This window comes from Hypanus sabinus, chromosome 31 (assembly GCF_030144855.1).
Source record: "Hypanus sabinus isolate sHypSab1 chromosome 31, sHypSab1.hap1, whole genome shotgun sequence".
Taxonomy (NCBI): domain Eukaryota; kingdom Metazoa; phylum Chordata; class Chondrichthyes; order Myliobatiformes; family Dasyatidae; genus Hypanus; species Hypanus sabinus.
In genome coordinates, this window is record NC_082736.1 from 15,738,534 (window position 1) to 15,757,210 (window position 18,677).

The 18,677-nt window shown below is 46.3% G+C and overlaps 3 non-coding genes across 3 annotated transcripts; 1 reads left to right on the forward strand and 2 right to left on the reverse strand.

Moving 5' to 3' along the window:
• Positions 1-6,811: 6,811 nt before the first annotated feature.
• On the forward strand, positions 6,812-6,883 carry trnae-uuc (transfer RNA glutamic acid (anticodon UUC)). Its single transcript has one exon. It is a non-coding gene; the product is annotated as a tRNA-Glu (tRNA).
• A 2,415-nt stretch (positions 6,884-9,298) lies between these two features.
• trnan-auu (transfer RNA asparagine (anticodon AUU)) lies at positions 9,299-9,372 on the reverse strand. The gene has a single exon. It is a non-coding gene; the product is annotated as a tRNA-Asn (tRNA).
• A 1,893-nt stretch (positions 9,373-11,265) lies between these two features.
• On the reverse strand, positions 11,266-11,337 carry trnaa-cgc (transfer RNA alanine (anticodon CGC)). The gene has a single exon. It is a non-coding gene; the product is annotated as a tRNA-Ala (tRNA).
• Between the last annotated feature and the right edge of the window lie 7,340 nt (positions 11,338-18,677).

Consider the following 18,677-nt stretch of genomic DNA (forward strand, 5'->3'; position numbering starts at 1 on the left):
TAAGTAAGGACGAGGGGACTCTAACCCTGACAGCAAGAAGATGGGGCAAGGAGGAATGTCTGCGGAATGGAGGGTATGTATGAGGGTGAGGGTAGAAGCAATGAGAGAGAGAGAGATGGAGACCCTGTTCTTTGAAGAGGGAGGACACAACTGATGTTCCAGAAAGGAAAACCTCATCCTGGGAAGAGATATGGCAGATACAAAGAAAAAAATGGCATCTTTACATGAGCCAGGGTGGGACAAGGAATAGACAAGGTAAGCTATGTGTCAGTTGTTTATAAAATATATCAATAGATTGTTTGTCTTCAGGGATAGAGATAGAGATAGAGATATTGTGAAATTGAAGAGACATGTCTGAAAGGTGCAAGTGGATTTAAGAGCAGGGTTGAAGCTGAAGGCAAAGTTGATGAAATTGATAAGCACAGCCTGGGTGCATGGAGCAGCAACAATATAGACTTCAGTGTGACTCAGAAAGAGTTGGAGTTCTATAAAAGTGAAGGCTTGGACCATGGACTGATGTGTGTAGACAACAAAAGGCAGGCATATATGGAGGTCATCGCTTTTTCTTCTTTGGCCCTTTCATCTTTTCCATGCATCACGTTCCAGTTTCTCACTTTCCCATCCCCCTTTCCCCTCACCTGGCTTCAACTATCACCTTCCAGCTTGTACTCCATCCCCTACCCCCAACTAGTTCATTATGGCTTTATCCCCCTTCATTCCGAGTTCTAGTGAAGGGTTTTGGTCAAGAACATCAACTGTGCATACCTCTTCACGGATGCTGCCTGACCAGGTAAGTTCCTCCAGCATCTGAAGATTATCGTGTGTATTTGATGACTGTGTACAGCATTTTCACCCTGTTATACGAAAGATGTTATAAAATTAGAAACTGTGAAGAAATTATCTGCTAGGATTTTGGCTAGACACAGCGAGTGGAGATCATAGGAAAGGTACTGTAGACAAAGATTTTATTCCCTGGAATGTAGTGGATTGAAAGGTCATCTGACTGAGGTATGTAGTAAGGTCAGGCAAGTGATAGACAGGATGAAAAACCATTGTATTTTCCCAGGTATGGGGTTTGAAATCAACAGCACGGAACATTAATAGAGGAAGCAAGACAGTTCAAATTGAATAAGGGGCAGTTTCTTCATAGAAAGATTTGTGCATATTTGGAATTTGGAATGAGCTGCTGAATCACAGAAGGGGGCACATGAGCAGCATTTAATGGTAATCTCACTCTCCCTCTGGGCAACACAGTCAGCACGGACTTTGGCCAAATGCCTTGTTTCCACAAGAGTATAAGACACAGGCACAGAATTAGGCCATTTGCTACATTGAGTCTGCACCTCAATGCCATCATGTCTGATTGATTATCCCTCTCAACCCCACTCTCCTGCCTTCTCCCTGGAATTTCTAACACCCTTACAAATTGAGAAACTATCAACCTCCTGCAGAAGATGGTGCCAGTGAACAAGACAATCAAAGACAGCATCCTTCTGACAGTTCACAAAACTAGCTCGTTTACTTCTTCTACTTTCAAATGTGGTTCTGCTACCACTGCAACTGGTGATTTATATTTTATGGTGTTTTCAGGCCAATTGAGCCTTGGTGTCTCTGAGAGAGTCCAGGGAGTTTTTGAGTGGAGTTTTCTGCAGACCAACAGACATCTGAAAGTGGCTGTGCAACTGTACAAAGCGCATGGAATGCTGGCCTTCATTAGTTGGACTATTCGGTACCAGAGTAAAGAAGTCATACTGCAGCTACATGAAGTTTGAAACAGGCAATATTTGTACAGTAGTATTGTGGGAAGTTCTGGTCATGCCTTTATAGCAACGATGGACACTCTGGAAAGGATGCAGACATTTCACGTGGATATTCCTTGGATTCAAGTACAGTAGCTCAAAGGAAAGTTTGAACAAACTTGTGACCGCATTAGGACCTCAGCAACTGAGGGGAGATCTGACAGGGTTTTGTTCTAATTTGGAAAGACATGGATAGGGTACATATTCAGAATCTTATTCCAATGGTAGAAATGTCAAATATCTAAGGATGTGTGGATATGCTTTTAAGGTTATAGGGGGAAATTTAAAGGCCATATAAAGAAGAGTTTCTTTTTTTAAATCACAGTGAGTGATAAGTGCTTTGAATGGATTTCCACAGGTAGTAATAAAAGCAGAGAGTCTGGTGGAATATAAGAGCTGTTCAGGTAGACATGCATATGAACAGAATTGAGGGATATGGATGATAAACAGGAGGGCATTTAGAATAAATTGGAATCATGATTCTCACAATATAGTGGGCCAAATGGCTTTTCCAGTACTTTTCTAAGCTCCTAGACAGGGAATTATAAATACCGGAATGGAACGTGAAATGTCATGACGAAGATTAAGAAAATTCAAAGATATTTTAAAAATACATTTAAAACAAAATAGTTGCTACAGAGAATGTAGGATCTCTCAAGGCAGAGGGGAAATGAGCCAGGACTGAAGCAGAGCACTTTCAGATAGACAGACCAGATACTCTAAACAAAAATCATGTGCTGCTCAGCCCTTCCACAGACATTGTGAGTGGCTCTGAAAAGAGCCTTTGGGTCACTGGGTTCAGTTACTGGCACCTGATAGTCTCTGGTACAGTGTGAGAGTGTGGGGTTCATTCTGTACCTGTCAGTCTCTGGTACAGTGTGAGATTTGGGGTTCACAATGCATCCTCCAATCTGTCTTGCAGTGTAACAGTGCAAAATTTCTTTGAGATACATTCTAGCAGTTGAATTTGTTGCTTAAATCTGTTTTTCATTTTCATCGATACCACAGTCATTGTCACTGGTTACATTGAACTAATCTTCAGGTACCTTGCAGCAGAGCATCCAGACCAACAAGACCGGATCATTCAATCAAATAGTATTCTGTGATAAATATGTAACTTTCCATGAGTCTCTGAGTGGGAGCGTTTGAAAGGTTTGTATTGTGTAGTGACACTCGGGCTGATGGAATTGATAATGATTTTGACTGTAGATATGTAACCAGTGTGTCCACAGTGATCAGTGACGGGGCCTCTGTCTGATCAGATTAAAATACACACGGGCTGATCAGATCACTGATGACACAGTTATGGGTAGTGAGGAAGGTTTTCAAATGGACAGGACTGGATGTCGACCATTTGGAAACATGGGTGGAAAAATTGGGGTTGGAGTTTAATCTAGACAAGTGTGAGGAGTTTTACAGGAAAGTACACAGTAACTGGCAGCATCTTTAGGAGCATTGATACATGAAGGGATCTTGACGTGTTCATCCATAACATCCTGCAAGTGGCATTGAAAGGAAGTAAACTGTTACACTTGACTTCATCAGTCAGGGTATTGAGTACAAACCATGGGCTGAGTTGTTACAGCTGTACAAACCCTGGTTGAGGCCACATTTCGAGTTGAGTGTGCAATTCTGTTTGCTACATCACAGGAAGAAAGTGGGGACTGGGGAAAGGGTGCAGAGGATTCCCCAGCATGTTGTCTGGATTAGTATAGGGAAAATTGGATAACATGGATTGTCTTTTTTGAAAATCTGATTTAGAGATTCTGAGCAAAATAAACTCTTTGAGCCACACTGCCTGGCAAACGCTGGCAACCCCGATTTGACCCTAACCTAACCACAGGGTATTTCATAATAGTGAATTCACCTACCTGGTGCATCTTTGGACTGCAGGAAGAATCAGGAGGACCTGAAGATTACTGATGCAATCCACAGGGATTAAAGGGACTCTTTAAAGAAGATGCAGGGGCTGAACCCTGAACTTCAATGCCCTGAGCTGTAACAGCATCGTGCAAATCGCTACATGGTCATGGCGGCCCAGAGTGCAATCTCCCCTGACATCAGTGTCAGCAGAGGTATCGTGGGCAGAAGGGGCTGTTCCTTATCCTGTTTGCAGCTACAAGTGGAGAGAACATGGTATTTTATTGATGGGGAACTGAATACAGTTGTCGGGAGGTTATGCATCCCTTATAGAAACATCGAAAGCCTACAGCACAATGCAGGCCCTTCCGCCCACAAAGCTGTGCCTAACATGCTGTTACCTTAGAAATTACCTAGGATTACCAATAGCCCTCTATATTTTTATGCTCCATGCACCTATTCAGGATTCTCTTAAAAAACCCTACCGTTTCCACCTCCACCACAGTCACCGGCAGCCCATTCCAAGCACTCATCAGTCAATGTATAAAAACTTACCCTGACATCTTCTCTGTACCTACTTCCAAGCAACTTAAAACCATGCTGTCATGTTAAAAATTTCAGCCCTGGGAAAAAGCCTCTGAATATCCACACGATCAATATCTCTCATTATCTTATACACCGTATAAAGAGTGGGGGAATCCATTTATACAGATTTGGTCTCATCAATCAAGGAAGTATCTCCATGTATTGGAATCAGTCCAGGGAATGTTTACTGGCCAATACTGGCAGTGGACTGGTTGTCTGATGAGGAGAGTCTGGGCTTGTGATTTCTGTTTTTTACTGGCTCCATGTACTTATAAACCATAAGACCATAAGATATAGGAGCAGAAGAATGCCATTCAGCCCATCGAGACTGCTCTGCCACTTTATCATGGGCTGATCCTTTTCTTCCGGTAATCTCCACTCCAGTGCCTTCTCCCCATACCCTTTGATTCCCTGGCTAATCAAGAACCTATGTATCTCTGTTTTAAAGTTATTCTGTCATCCACTTGACCTGAAACAAGAGCGTGTGGGCCATGGCAGTCAAAGCTGAAAATGGGCATGGCACCTGTTGATGATGATGATGATGATGATTCTGTCATACCGTCTGACAGAATAACTAATGCAGCCTAAATAGAGTTTTAACGGTAGCCATTCACGAGAAAAGCACAACAGAACATGGAAACACTTCCCCTTCTCTCCGTCTGTAAACTCTCAGCGAAAGCTACTTTACACACAAACACACACACACGCACGCACGCGCGCGCGCGCGCGCACACACACACACACACACACACACACACACACACACACACACACACACACACACACACACACACACACACACACACACACACACAGAGACAATAACAGCCCGAACCTTCGTTTCTCGCAAAACGTACTGACAATTTTACTTCCGTCCAGAGTCTTCATTTTCGGTTTTTTCTCATGTTGTTTTTAATCAGCACATGTAGCCTACACCCGACCATTGCTCAGACATATTGCTGACGTTAGCAATATTCTTTTGAACACCCTCAGTTAACCTACCGGGATGAAGATGTATATCACAATAAGATACGAAACTGCTCATAATCGTGAAATCCACAGCATCATCCATCTCAGTCCTTCTGCCCTCACCGGAGGACCCTCCTCATCCAAACACGTTCCTTCCGAAGCATTTTCCTTTCACTTCTTGCTAAAATCCATTCTATACGATCACTGAGCTTCCCATCTGAACTTCCCATCATCGGCTCCGCTCAGTCACATTACAGATGGTCAAACCGTCAGCACCCGTCAATGTCGCCGCAATAGTCTCCGGTTGACCACCCCCGCCCCGCCCCGCCCCGCCCCGCCCCGTGACTGGTCGCCTTCCAGAACCCAGTTCTGATTGCCGGGCCGAGGCGTCCCCCGGATCTCTCCGCTCCACCACCCCGATTTACCGTATCGGGCCCGGGTATTCCTTATTTCGGGCTGCTTTAAAGCCGACGCTGCTGATGGGCGAGAGAATGGGACTGCGCACGTCTTCAGCTGCACACTGTCTTTCAGATATCAAGGTGGGGCCTCACTACGCATGCGTTCAACTGTCACCACAGCGAAGCTCTGCCAGACCTTCCCCCAATTCACTGTATTAGATTCTGAGCGGTGGTTTTGGGGACTGCAGGAGGGGCCGGATGGCTTTTAACCCGGAATTAAATATATGTCCACATGGATTGTTCTCTGCAAAGTGTTTCAGGTGTCCATTTGCCTGTCTTCTCCACACAGTCACGCAGCCACACTGAAGGAGACGTGCGGGAGTTGATAACTCACAGCAATAGTCCCGGTTTAATGAGTTTGGAGTGAGAGATTCGCTCACTGAGTGTAACTCCGATCGGCGCTTCAATAACCACTCGCTGAAGGAATGTCTGGGGAAAGAGGTTGAACCCAACGTCCTATGTTCTTGGAAAACTTTCCCGTTCCAGACTCAATCCAGACTAGTTCCATAGTCTCAATGATCACCTTTACTTATTGTACACAAATAGTCCTGTACATCCAGTTAATATTTGAATCAGCTAATTGTCGCCCCACGGGGTCTCCCACGTGGCGGGCGGCGATACTAACCACGAAAATAAAGAGGAATATACAAGGTTATGGAACCTGTCACACGGATTTCAGTGTACCGGAGAGCTCACAGAGTCAGCCTAACGTTTGTTTGTTTATTGAGTGTAGAGCTGGCGTTTTTTTATTCACCCCCTTCTCGCAGTGTGACTGGAGGGGTCTCAGGATTCTTTAGCGATCCCGTCACTTACTGTGTTCAACGACTGGGCAAAGGAAGGGCGCCCATCAGCGCGTGGTTTGAAAGTATAATTATAATCAGGATTTGTTTATCCATTTGGTGATGCGCGAGGCAGGATCCCATTAGTATCTCTTCGAATCGGTTCTCACTCAGTCTGATTCCTGGAGTATGCTCGCTGTGGGATGTATAACTCCGGTCTGTTGGGGATGGCGACATTAATTTACTAGAAGAGGACCTGCAGAGAGTGAGGAACGATCCGACAGAAAACAACTTGGAGACTGATCAAGTCACAGGGAACTGGGAGATGCCTCACTACTCAAATCGTTTGCAACTTCGTTGAGCGATGGTGGTATAGTGGTGAGCATAGCTGCTTTTCAAGCAGTTTCCCCGGGTTCGATTCCCGGCCATCGCATGTTGTACATTTTTAGACTACATAACAAATAAACCTCTTACATAGACGCGGTCTACGCGCGACTCACGCTAATTCAAATGTAAATTGATCATTAATTATCATTCACTGTGTCGTGGATTAATCGGAGATGGAATTAATGTCCCTCAAGAGTTTCCCGTTAAATCCTGTTCTGACTCTAATCTAGATTCAACAAGAATGGACACTTCACAGGAAGGATCGGCAGGGTTTATAAAGCCTCTCCCGGATGTTGCCTTATTAAAGTATTTGAGTTTGTTTACCTTCATTGGAATGTCAGAGCCTGAGAAGAAACTTGACCGAATTATGAGGTTGGAAACTATGAGACACCGATAGAGCAGATAGTCAGAATTGGCTTCCCAGGTACAGTATTCTTGAGGGAATATATTTAAGGTCGGAGTGGGAGAGAGTTTAAAGAAGATGTGCGGCTCACGTTTTTATTTGGGCTGGGGTGGGTGCTTGGAACGGGCTGCCAGGTTCAAAGACGGAAGGGTGTATGATGTTCTTAGATCGGCACATTAATAGTGTAGAGCGACATGGATAGAGACACAAAGAGAAAACAGCAGATGGTGTAATTTCAAGCCGCAGATAAAACATTGGAGGAACTATGTAAAAAAAAGACAGTCGACGTTTCGGGCCAAGTCCCTTCATCCAGACTGCAAAAAAATAAACGATGAGGGATTAGTGTTAGACGGTGAGGAGAGGGGAGGAAGAAACACAGGGTGATAGCTGAAACCGGAGGTGTGGGGCGCTGGTGAATTAAAGACTTGAGATGCTGATTGGTGAAAGGGATACTGGGCTGGAGAACAGGGAATCTAATAGGAGAAGACTGAAGGTCATGGAAGAAAGAAATGGGGGAGGAACACCAGGGTGAGGTGCTGGGCAGGTAACAGATAAGTTCAGAGAGGGAAAAGAGAATGGGTCTTGGTGAAGGAGGCATTACCAGAAGTTCGAGAAATCGATGTTCATGCCACCAAGTTGGAGGTCACCCAGACGAAATATAATGTGTTGCTCCTCCACCCTGAGTGTGGCCTCATCGCGACAGTACAGGGGGTCATGGGCTGCCATGTTGGAATTGGAAAGGGAAGTGGAATTAAAGCAGGAGGCCACTGGGATATGTTGCTTTTACTGGTGTACGGAGTGTAGGTGCTCAGTAACGTGGTCTCCCAATCCGTGTCAGGTCTCACCGATATACAGGAGGCCACACCTGGAGCACTGGATACAGTAGATGACTGTAAAATACTCACAGGTGAAGTGTCACCTTACCTGGAAGGATTGCTTGGAGCCCTGAATGGTAATGAGGACGGATGTGTAGGGGGAGCTGTAGCACTTGTTTCACTTGCAAGGGTAAGAGCCAGGAGAGAGATCAGTGGGAGGGCCGAACGCACATCGGATTCACAAGAGAAAGTAGAGGGGGGAGGGAAAGATGTGTTTGGTGGTGGCATCCCGCCAGAGATGGCGGAAGTTACAGAGAATTGTGTGCTGGAGGCGGAGGAAGAGAGACCACTTTCTTTGGAAAACAACACGATATCACCTTGGCTGTTGAATGAAACACCTTATCCTGAGAGCAGATGCGGCGGAGAAGGAGGCGTTGAGAGAAGGAGCTGGCATTTTTACAAGTTACGGGGTGGGAAGAGGTATGGTCCAGGTAGCTGTGAGAGTCTGTCTGGCTATAATAGACATCAGCAGATTCACTGTCTTCAGAGATGAAGACAGAGAGATCGAGATAAGGGACGGATGTGTCAGATATGGGCCAGGTAAACTTTTGGGCAAGGTGGAAGTTGGAGGCAAAGTTAATGAAGTGGATGAGCTCCGCAGGAAACAGCAGCAATGCAGTCATTTATGTAGTGTAGGAAACGTTAGGGAGAGATACCAATGTAGGCTTGAAAGATAGACTGTTCCAAGTAGCCGACAAACAGACAGGTAGATCTCGGACCCATGCCAATGTCTGTGGCTACACGTTTCGTTTCTAAGAAATGGGAGGAGTCGAGGGAGAAATTATTGAGTGGAGAAAGTTCCGCCAGACAGCGCTGAATGGTAATAGAGGAGAGCTGGTTGAGTCTGGTATCCAGATGGTTGCCGAGTAGGATAAGATGGATACTTGAGTTCGCAATCTACCCTGTTATGTTGCTGTATATAATTACTTATCTTTGCTGTGCTTTCTCTATTGTTGTTAAATTTTATTCTGCATTTTGTTATTGTTTTATATCGGTCTCTCAAAGCACTGTGTAATGATTTGATCTCTATGAACAGTGTGAAAGAGGAACATTTCATACGTGACAAAAACAATTTTAATTCCCACTGAACGTGATGGGGCTGCAGCAGGGAACGCTGGTCTCCGGACAGCGGAGCGTTTCCATGCGGGCAAAAGCTGCTGGATCACTATCGTGATCACTAACGAGCCCCTAGGTGGGCTCGAACCACTAACCTTTCGGTTAATAGCCAAACGCGCTCACCGATTGCGCCACACAGACAAGTTAGGAAAGACTCCCATAAATGGTCCATTCCAGCGTTCGAAGATGCTGAATGGTAATCGATGTTGTGACCCGGCTTTTCATAATCTGCATGAATGGTTTACCCAGAGGCTGACGGACAATATAATACAGAGAACGCTGGAATCACATACTTGTCAGAATTAGAAGCGGAAATACCAATAGATTCCCAGTGCATTGATAAAACATTCGGCTACGATTGCACACTTCTCAAGAAAGGGCATTTTACGTCGGACGTAATCACTGTGTCCCGGGACGGATGAGGACAGCACCGATCCTGTGCTGTCCCCGTGAAAAACAGGACTGTTCCTGAACTAAAAGTTGAAACTGTCGGAAATACTCCGCAAGTTAGGCAGAGTCTGTGGAGGGGGAAACAGATTTCACGTTTCAGGTCGATGAACTTCCACAGCTCCGACCTCGTAGTTAGACGGAAGGAGTCTCACGGAGTCTCTGCAGGATGGCCTGAGCTGGGTGAAGACACCGATTCCACTCGCCCTCTCCTTTCTGACTCTTTCAACTGGAAACTTTAAACCGAGCGCAACGACAACCATTGTTTAACAATTAAAATATGGCAGAAGCGGATGAAGCAAATATTTCCGGAAACATTGTTTTCTGTCACCACCTGTTACGCCGAATGACACTGAGATAGAGTCGCTGAGGGGAGTTTTCACGAAGCTGAACACAAAGTCCATTCCTATCGGATGACTCTCCCTTCCCGGGATCACTGCAGATCGATTGTTCCACATTCCCAAAGAACCGATCGCTTCAACCCCAAACTCGGATATAACATGTTTAACCCTTCTCAATTTACTTTGAAAATTCGAGTTGCTATTACATTTAAAGAGACAGCAAAACCATTTACCTGCCGTGGAAATGATGCCCCGTCTTCCCCGTGAGAGACGGGGATACTAACTAGGAAACAAACAAGAAACCAATGCGACAGAGCGATTTGACATTGGGTTGTCGGAGCACAGGATACTTCAAAGGGTCACCTCGAAGTTTGTTCGTTGACTGTGGCGCCGGGACTCTTCACACATACACTTCTTCATGTGCGACGGGAAACGCCTCGGAATCGCTTCCAATTCAGCAGTTCCTTGTGTAAAGCTCCCATTCCGGCCAGAATTTGATTTTGGGGGAGGATCATTCATTAACAGGATTTAACTGATGCAGGGAAATATCTTCCACATTTTCCACTTTGTCCACACTGGAAAGTCTGGCTCTAGTTCTACTCCCTAAATATAGACAGGCACTGTCGTCCGCAGTATCAGTACTGAGGACTGAAAATGTATGGACAAGGGAGGTGCAGCGGCGCTTACAGGACCTCTTTGAATCTGTGAAAGGACTGTATTCAGAGATTCATCTTCGCGTCTCAATGGGAACGCCACAGTTGTCACTGACTTCATTAAAACATGTGTGGATGAGTGTCTGCCTACGAAACCATACTATATATACCAGAATCAAAAGCCTCGAATAAAGCAGAAATGCCCTTCTCCGACCATCGCACACATTTGATTTCATCACGTCCTGAATTTCTGCTTCCATTGTTCAACTGAAAGCCGGTGGATTCCCTTGTATCTATGCATAATGTGACAGGTCGTGCTGTTAAAACGCACTGATAAATGATGAATACAGTAGAAGATGGTTTCGATCTATCGACCTCGGGTTTATGGGCCCATCACGGTTCCACTGCGACACTGTGTCATTGGAATTGCTGTGCCATGAATGTTGTGCAATGTTTTTTCAATGTCCCCGTTGATACAGCAAGGACCCGTTCTTAACTCTCCCGGATGTTACAGGCTTATCACGTACTTCAATGACGGAAATAAAAGGTGAGCGTATTTATCAACATTCATCGGCCCATTTACAAAAATTCAGTGGAGATGCCGGGGATTGAACCCGGGACTTCATACATGCGAAGCATGCGCTCTCCCACTGAGCTACATCCCCACTGTAAAATGTATGGTGAAATCTTCCAGCTGATCCCATGAAACCATAAGATTTCGGAGCACACTTACTCTATGTGGCCCATCGAGTCTGCACTGCCATTTGGCCATGGCTGATCCATTTTCTTCTCCTCAGCTCCAGTCCCCAGCCTTCTGCCATAACCTTTGATGCCGTGTCCAACCAAGAACATATCAAGCTCTGCCTTAAATACCCCCAATGTCCTGGCCTCCCCAGATGCCTGTGGTGATACATTCTACATATTCTACATATTCTACATATTCACCGGCGTCTGCATCTCTGTTTTAAATGGACCTGCGACTGTGACCAATTATCTTTGACTTCTCCACCGTAGGGAATATCTTTTCTGACATCTACTCTGTCTAGGCCTTTGGACATTAGAATGGTTCAATGAGAGCCCAACTCATCCCTCCAAATTCCAGTGAGTACAGACCCAGAGCTATCAAAAGTTCCTTATTTCCTCAAACAACCCTTTCCTTTCCGAAGTCATCCTTATGAACCTCCTCTCTAATGCCAGCACATCTTTTCTGAGATGAAGAGCTCAAGACCGTTCACAGTACTTCCCCTTAAGGAAACCATTTTTATGTTGCCCAATCTTACCCTGTGACACCAAGTACTCCATCATCTCACCCTTAGTCCCAAATCTGAGTAGCAAATCACAAAGGCTGGACGTTGAACGACAGAAAACAGAAGCTGGAGTGGGCGACTCGGCCTTTCGAGTCCGCTCCGCCATGCATTTCAGTGGACAGGATTCGAACCTACACAGAGGCAACCCAATGGATTAACACTCGGCTTCGATTACTATCTTCTCCACATGCGACTGGGTCAGCAGAAATCCAGAGTCAGAGTTGATCCTGAACTAAAAGTGGAAATTGCTGGATATACTCAGCAGGTACGTCAGCATTTGTGAAGGAAGAAATAGTGTTCATATTTTACACAGTTACCTTTCATCCTGAACTCCATGCAAGCATTTTGGTGGAGGCAAACTCAATTATAGCGGCGCAGGGTCCTTCACATTGCAATCACATACCCCAAGATCCCCATGTGGGACTCAACAGCAGGGACAAAGGCGCCTGCCGTTTCCCTGCTGTCCTGGAGAAGATGGAGCCGGGCTTCCTTCCTGAGGCACTGGTCTACGTGTGCTGAGGGAACTCCCACTGGGCTCTCAAAGACGGTGCTCCAGGACACTGCTCTGGTGTCCTGGCACAGATGGATATAGAAGGTGTGCAGGGTAGCAGGGCCGGCGTCCGGACTTGTTTCATTCTTGACCACTCCTCTGATTCCTCCGACCGCCTGACTAGGCCGCTTCTGAGGGTGGTCACCAGATAACAATTTTGGCGTGGAATAGACTTATACCCAGTGGAAAGCGGGTGAGGTTGTGTGCTCTGTGCATTCAATAATCTTATAAAAGCCAGATATAAGCAATAAATAGTGGGCAATAGGAACTCGGAGAACAAGTTCAGAGTCCACAATAGTATCATTATCTAATTACCTATATATCAGCATCTCCTACTCTGGCATCCGTGTACCTGCTGGCCTTCAGAGTAGAACTGAGCAATACAACAGTATCGATGAACAAAACGCTACACCATTAAAACCACTAATGTCCTCAAATGTCTCCGCTTCCTTCTGGATATCAGACCCAACCAGCTCTCCTCTACCACCATTCACCTCCGTCTGGCGGAATGTCCTTACTCAATAATTTCTCCTTCGACTCCTTCTATTTCCCTCGAACAAAAGGTGTAGCCGGAGGCACTGGCATGGGTCCCAGATATGCCTGTCTGTCGGCTACGCAAGCCCACATTGGTACTTCTCCCAAACTTTTCCTACGCTACATAAACGACTGCATTGCTGCTGTTTCCTGCACCCATGCGCAGCTCCTCTACTTTATCAGCTTTGCCTTCAACTTCCACCCTGCTCTCAAATCCACATGTCTCTGCCTCTGAAGACAGCTCGTCTACTGACGTCTATTTTGAACACAGAGACTCTCACAGCTACAGCCTCTTCCCAGCCCGTTACTTGTAAAATGTCACAGCATCTGCTCTCAGGATGAGGCGTTTCGTTGAAGAACAAATTAGATCATCGTCATTTTTTTTTCAAAGTAAGGGCCTTTCCTTCCTCCACCATCAAAGCTGACCAAAACAGAATCTCTTCCATTTTGAGCACGACTGCCACCACCCCATCCTCGCGCCCTCCACCAGGGAAAGGGTCCGTCATGCCCTCACCTACCTCCCCCCTCTCAGCCTCCAGCACACAATTCGCTGTAATTTCTGCCATCTCCGGCGGGATCCCACCACCAAACACATCGGTCCCTCCCCCCTCTACTCTTTGCTTCCTACAGGGATCGCTCCCAACGTGAATCCCGTGTGCGTTTGTCCCTCACACCTTTCTCTCTCCTGGCCCTTATCCTTGCAATTGAAACAAGTGCTACAGCAGCCCCTACACCGCCTCCCTCACTAAGATATATGGTCGCCTGCAGTCCTTCTAGGTAAGTTGACACTTCTCCTGTGAATCCTTTGGGGTCATTTGATGTATCCAGTGCTCCCGGTGTGGCCTCCTGTATATCAGGAGACCTGGCACAGACTGGGAGACCATTTCGCCGAGCACATACACGATATCCAGTTGAGAAAGAGAGATCTTCCAATGGCCATCCATTTTAATTCCACTTCTCATTGCAATTCCGACAGCAGTCCATGGCCTCCTCTACTGTTGCGATGAAGCCACACAGAGAGCAACACATATTCCGTCCGTGTAGCCTCCAACCTGAGGGCATGAAGTGATTTCATGAACTTCCGGTAATAACCCCTCTTTCACCAATCCCCATTCCCCTTTCCCACTCTCACCTAATCTTCTGACCCGTCCATTACCTCCCTCTGGTCATCCGTCCCCCCCCCCCCACTTTTCTCTCTTCAATGGCCTTCAGTCCTCTCCTATCAGATTCCGCACTCTCCAGTGCACTATCTCTTTCAACAATCGACGTTCCAGGTCTTCACCCACTTCGCACCCCCGCCGGATTCACCTATCACCTTGTGTTTCTTCTCCCCACCCCCCATCCCCTCACCGTCTAATTCTGATTACTCATCATTTTTTCTCTCCAGTCCTGATGAAGTGACTCGGCCCGAAATGTCGACGATACTCATTTTCTCAGATGCTGCCTGGCCTGTTGAGTTCTTCTGGCGTTTTTTGTGTGTTGCTTGGATTTCTATCATCTTTAAATTTTCTCTTTGCGCCTCTATCGATGTCACTCCACACTAACATATTCATGTGCTGATCTAAAAACATCGTACATCGTACCGTCTCTGAACTTGGCAGCCTGATCCAAGCACCCACCCTACTCTGTCTAAAAACATAACCCGTACATCTTCTTTAAATTCACTCCTACTTTATCATTTAATTCATACCCGCTGGAATTTCACATCTCTACCTGGAAAAACAATTCTGACCATCTGCCCAATCTATGTCTCTCGTAATTTTCTACGTCATATTTCTGTCACCGCCTGTCTTCTCACGCTGCTTATGGAGATCTAATCATTACACAGTGCATTGAGAGAGAACAATATAAAACAATACGATAATACAGAATATATTTTCACAGCGACAGGGAAAGCACAGTGCAAATAAATAATTAAGTGAAGCATGATAACGGGGTAGATTGTGAGGTCAAGTGCCCATCTTATCGTACTCGGGTACTATACTATGCAATAGACAAAACAACAAAGCTGAAGCTATCCATGAGCCTATAGTACGTGCTGTCATATACTTTTAGAAGGATAGAGGAAGGGAAATGAGACAATACCCGGGGCACATGATATTGTTTTGTCTGGAGTGTGTAAGATCCACTTCTCTTTGATCATAAGTTTACGTTTCCTCGAGCGGCATTCTTCGAACTAACGGTGTAATGTCGTTGCTTTGATTTGATATTGGGTCACTGTTCATTCAGTTGGAGTCTAATTGGTTTCATCCCGCATGGGAAATGGGAAGAAAACTGAACAAGGACGATCAGCTATAATAGCCTTGAATGGTGGATCAGGCTAAAAGCGCCGAATGGTTGTCGCCATCTGCTATTCTTTGTGTTCCAGTATCTACGTTTTGTGCTCAAGACGTGCTATACTGGGAGAATTGGACTCCTGAAAGGTGGAGTTCAATGGAGATGTCGCTCAGTGGTATGGTGTCCCTGGTTCAATCCGCCGCATCTCCAGGTCGATATGGTGAACTTGAATTTTAAGCAGTGACGGGGAAAGTTTCTGTAGGGGTGGGATAATATTCTATCCAGCCACAGAGTTCCAGGAGAGATATATCCGACACGGATAACTCCCCTTCGATATTTCCCCGGCTAATTGCCAGACGCGCTGCTCTTGATGACACAAGACATTCACAGCTCCTCCAAAGAGAGAATAAGAGCACCATGATTCTGGGAGTGAGTATAATGGGCGGCCTAATCTGGTCACTCAAAACCACCACTTCAGTCAAAGAAAGCACTATAGCGTCACCACTTCCTGCGCAGACTGAGGCCAGCCAGGCTTCCTCAGCCTCTATTCTAACTATATTTGTTTTACAGGAGCGGCACTGAAAGTGTTCTAACCACTTGCTTTTCCATCTATTTCGCGATTTCCAAGGCATCTGACGGCAAGACCCTACAAAGCATTGCGAGGACTGCTAACAGGCAGAAACTCAGTTTCACAGCAAGACCCAGTGAGTTGAGGACTTCTCAACACGACGGAATTCTGACCTTCATTCGATCATATTGGGAGGTGAACGAGACTCGGGATTGGACAAAATAAATCCCGGAGTGTGAGTGTTCTCTCCGCTGTACTCCAGACTGTGGCCACTCCTAGTAACATCGAAGGCTGTCCAAAAGTACACACGCAAACTACCGGATGAAACCAACGGGTAAGGCGGATTTTTTGTAGGGTCTCCTCCTGGAATATCGACTGCATCAGACTCTTCATAGATGCTGCCTGCCCTGATGATTTCCTCCAGCATTTTGTGTGTTGTCTTCTCGATTTCCAGCATTTACAGAATCTCCTGTGTTATCGAAATAACACCCGAAAACAAAGAGAAGGAAGATAAAGAGACAAAGAAGGTCCTCTTACCCATCGAACAAGTAAAATCGGGCTTCCGCTGGAATTCCGATGTCCTCCCAACCCCACCTCAACACTCTGCAATTCCGTGTCTTTCAGGCCCCATCACCAGTTCTTGTGTCCTCGGAGACTCCATCTTCCTCTCCCTCTTTCCTGAACACCCCAAACCTCCCTTCCCTTCAGGCACTACCAACCAGCTTCACCCCTCCAATCCCAGCTCTCATCCATACCGGGTCTTCACCATTCACTCCGACCTTCCCCTCTCTGAGGCAGAATATTCTCTTTCCAGTAAGAGCCTCACCTTTGTACCCCTGCGGCCACACCTTAGTGACTTCCCCGCCGGCCATGACGGTCAGCTCTTGTTCCGTTGTCCCCGCGTGCAGGCCTATTTCTTCCCTAAGGACTCTTCACCCAACATCGATAACCTCTTCTCTCGTCCTCAACCTGTACACCCCTTTTTGGTCTTCTGCCTGCTCTGGATCTTTTGATTCCCAACTACTCAAAGGACATCAAACGTCTCGACTTCACCAGTCCTCTCTCCAAATCCTGCTCACCGCTTCCAAACGTTCTGCTCTCCACTTTCTCCGCACTAATCCTCAACTCATCGTCAAACACGCAGATAAGTGGATGCTTGCAGTAGTAGTGGCGGACTGACTCTACCTTGCTACCAGCGACAGCTGCAGGCACCTCCTTTTACTTAGCCCTCGAACAATACCACACTAAGGAGCACCAGACCATTTACACACATCGTCACTGATCTTATTAACTCGGTGGCTCTCCCATCGACTGACACGAACCACAGAGTCCCCTTACCCCGCACCTCCCGTTTCTAGCGCAAGATTCACAAACTTGTCTGTCCAGGTAGGTCCATTGTTTCTGTTTGTTTCGGCCCCAGTGACCTTAGCGTTGTATACGTGACTCAGTTTTATCCGCACTGGTACAGTCCCTTCCTACATACAACAGTGAAACTTCACACGCATGTGATCTTTTAAATGCTTTCAAGTCCCATGGTCCCGATCATAATATATTCAATTTGGATATCCAGTCCCTATCTACCTCTACTGCTCACCAGGAAGGCCTCAAAGCTCCCGCTTCCATCTGGACACAAACAGCTCCCCTTCACTATCATTCATCTCCGTCTGACAGAACGTCCTCACTCTTAATAAGTTTTCTTTCGGCTCCTCTCACTTCCTTCAATCAAAAGCGGTAGCCAAGGAGACTCGCATGAGTCCCAGATATGCATGTCTGTCTGTGTGCTATGGGGAACAGTTTATGTTCCAAGCGTACATTGGTAACGTTCCCTAACTTTTCCTACGCTACATCAACGACTGCATTGCTGCTGTTTCCTGCACCCAAGCAGAGTTCATCTACTTCACCAGCTTTTCCTGCAACTTCCACTCTGACCTCAAATTTACCTGGTCCATTTTCGACATCTCCTCCCCTTTATCGATCTCCCAGTCTCTATCTCTGAAATCAGCTTATCAACGAAAATATATTATCAACGCAGAGACTCTCACAGCTACCTGGATTATACCTCTTCCTACCCTGTTATTTGTAAAACTGCGATTCCCTTCACTCAGTTCCTGCATCTCCGTCGCATCGGCTCTCAGGACGAAGCACTTCATTCGAGAACGAAGGAGATATCGTCTTTTTGTCGAAGAAAGGAGCTTCCCTTCCTCCCACCATCAACGCTGACTTCAACCAAATCTCTTCCATTTTGCGCAGATCTATGCTCACCCCATTCTCCCGACATTCCAGCAGGGATAGGGTTCGTCTTGTCCTCAAGCACCTCCCCACCATACTTCGTGTCCAGCACACAACTCTCTGGAACTTCCGCCATCTCCAGAGGCATCCCAGCACCTAACACATCCTGCACTCTACTCTCCACTTTCTGCTCCCCACCTGAATCTCTTGTCCGTTCGTCTCTCCCACTGATCTCCCTCCTGGCACTCATCCTTGCAAGTGAAACAGGTGCTACCTACTCCCTCACTACCATTCAGGGTCAAAAACAGTCCTTCCAGGTGAGGCCACTGTTCACCTGTGAGTCCATTGGAATCATCTACTGTAACCGGTGTTCTTGGTATGGCCTACTGTATATTGGTGCAACCTGACGCAGATTGCAAACTCGCTTCGCAGAGCACCTACACTGCGTACATCAGAAAAAAAACAACATATCCCAATGGCCACCCATTTTAAATCCACTTCCTGTTCCAATTCCGACAGGTCAGTCCATGGCCTCCTGTA